Consider the following 3,124-nt stretch of genomic DNA (forward strand, 5'->3'; position numbering starts at 1 on the left):
GGGTGTGGTGAAAAAATAATGATACTGTTATGCTGAAAATAAATAAATGAAAAAAAAATACAAACCATGAGAGACTATGGACTCTGAAAAACAATCTGAGGGTTTTGAAGGGGCAGGGGGGTGGAGGTTGGGGGAACCAGGTGGTGGGTATTAGAGAGGTCACGGATTGCATGGAGCACTGGGTGTGGTGCAAAAAACAATGAATACTGTTACGCTGGAAAGAAATAAAAAATTAAAAAAAAATACAAACCTTGGAGTCCAATGATCTGGATTTAAATCCTGGCTTTGCCACTTAGCAACTGTGTAAACTGAGTTGGCTTAAATTAACATGCTTCAGTTTCTTCTTTTCTAAAATGAGAATAATAGTGATAGTACTTTATTGGATTATGAGGATTAAATGACTCAATACTTGTGAAGTTTTTGGAATAGTGCCTGGCACATAGTGCTATATAAGTTTGCTAAATGTGAATAGATTAAACTATTTAAAAAATTTTACTCCAAGAAATTAACTACCAATAGAGAAAAAGCTTTGTAAACAAAATTATAAATTATAATAGCAAAAAATAAGCTATAGTATGGGAATGGTTATATTATTGAAAATTTAATGAAATAATATGTAGTCATTAAAATTATGTTTATGATCTCTGTGTAATAATGTTGAAATACTTATAATTTTAAGTGAAACAAAAAGCAAAATACAAGCCAGTATATTTGGTACTCTCACTACATTAATAAAAAAGGAATGTCCTTTGCATTGGGAAAACATTAGAAGGAAGTTCATGAAAATGTTGAATGTCTGCTTATAGATGATAGCAATATAAAATATTTATTTTTAATGCTTTTTTCTACTTTCCATTTATTTAAAACTCAGCATACTTTACTTTTACATATTTCTTTATATACGTTTTCAAGGTAGAAAGTGATATTATGTGTAATATTATTATTCTATGATTTAAGCTGTCATAAAGTGCACCAAAGAAAACACACTTCTCATTTACCTATTATACCTTCTTACTCTTAGAGTATAGATACTCCTCTTAAACTGAACACTGTGTAGTACTAGTTTGTTTAATTAATATAGTAACATATGTATGTAATTAAAATATATTGATAATATTAAAAAGGGATAAACCAACTTAATAAATATCTAACTTATTCATTCACTCAACAAATACTTATTAAGACCCTGTTATAGGCCAGGCCCTGTTTTAGACACTTGGGAAATAGCAAGAGATCAAGACTTTTGTCCTTATGATGCTTCCATTCTACTGGAATTGAGAAAAGAAATTGGAAATAGCTTGGGCTAAAAGAATCTTGAGATGTCTAAAAATATCTTTCAAATAATTAAGAAGAATTTAGAAGGGTGAGACTTATGGTGTAATTAACCAAAATTTAACAAATTTAAAAATTCTTAGACATACCAACTTCAGACAACCATATTCTGAGATGATTTTCTTAGATGTTAATATTAAAAAAAAAGACAGACCCATAAACAAATGCAAAAATAGAAAATGTCTAGTTATTTAATTACATATATGATGTTACAAATTTAATAAATGTCAACTTGTCTTTGTGGAAATTAACCATTAGGCTCATAGGAGAATAGGTCTTAGGATACTTAGTTTGCTGTCTTTGGGCCATGGTAGAATTAATAACTAAATAGCTTTTGGAACTTTTTATGGGAATTAAAAGAAATACTAATATTAAATGCCTGGCTAGATCTGACCTACATCTATTTTGGAACAATATACATTGTTCTTGCCTTAGCAAAAATTGAAATTTATGTTCAATCTTTTCTTCACAGTGTGAAAGAAAAACTTAACAAATTTGTTAAATTATAATAATATTTTCTACTATGTTATCTAGACATTTTTCAAGGTAAATATGGTTTCTGTCCCTTTTCTCTATTATAGATGCTGCCCTCTTATAGATGGATCCACTGCAATGTCTCCATATTTCTATAATTGAGAGATCCTGAACTACACTTCTTATCTAATGATGGTCTGACTGACAGTGTGGGGGCCCTTGCTTGGCATGAAAGATCTTTACTACTAGGGACAAGACAAAAGCACAAGCTCTATTTACAAAGAAGTTTCTTTGGCATCCACAGGAGTGAGAGATAGCACAGATAATCTTATTTTAGATCTTTATTTCAATCTATTTTCTTAATTCTAGATGGATGTCATATCCACTTATCCATTCTGCTAAAATACTTAGTTGTTCACAGTTTCCCCTCCAGAGTAACAATTAAAGCTATATATAAAGCAAAAATCAAATAAAGTCAAGAATACATTCCTCCTCCTGACAATGGCTACTCTTAGAAGGGGATTTAAGCAATTTCTGAAAAAAGTTCCTAAATAAACCCTCAAAACTGCTTCATGACCCCAAATTCCCAAAATGTAGAAGGAAAACAAGATGAAATGGTGACCAATTGAGCCACACATAGAATGATTAATCCTTAAACATTAAGGGTTTGACTATTTGTAGGAAATTATACAGACTTTGTGAATCATGAGGGCAAAATTGAGCATTAAACTGGCTCTTTTCAAGAAGTAGTAGCAGCCATGGTTAATGTAAACCACATGTTATTTATGTTGTCTTGAAAAATTCCACTGATTGTAAAAATAATCAGAAACACAAAGATAGGGATATGAGATAGTCACATATGAAAGTCCTGAACTAGAGAGTTAGTTGGTGAATGATATAGATAGTGTTAAGAAGTGAAAGAGGGGTTTTGGGGTGGTTCAGTTGGTTAAGTTGAACTCTTGATTTCATCTCTGGTCATGATCTCAGGATCTTGATATAGCCCTGTGTTGGGCTCCACATTCAGTGGCGAGTCCGTTTGAGATTCTCTCTCTCCCTCTCCCCTCTCCCCTGCTCTCTTTCTCTCTCTCTCTCAAAAATAAATAAATATTTAGGGAAAAAAAAGAAGCAAAATAGTCATTTTTTGAGATCCAACATCCACATCTGAAACTCGCATATATATGGTAGATGTATAGAAAAAGCTTAGGGTTTGGAATTAAGATAAACCGATACTTACATCTCAGTTTTACCACTTACTAATAGTATTTGGGATATCCTCTCTGACTTGTTGAATGGTATAAAGATAAAACGATAATGGAAG

Source organism: Mustela nigripes, chromosome 6, assembly GCF_022355385.1.
Source record: "Mustela nigripes isolate SB6536 chromosome 6, MUSNIG.SB6536, whole genome shotgun sequence".
Classification (NCBI taxonomy): Eukaryota; Metazoa; Chordata; class Mammalia; order Carnivora; family Mustelidae; genus Mustela; species Mustela nigripes.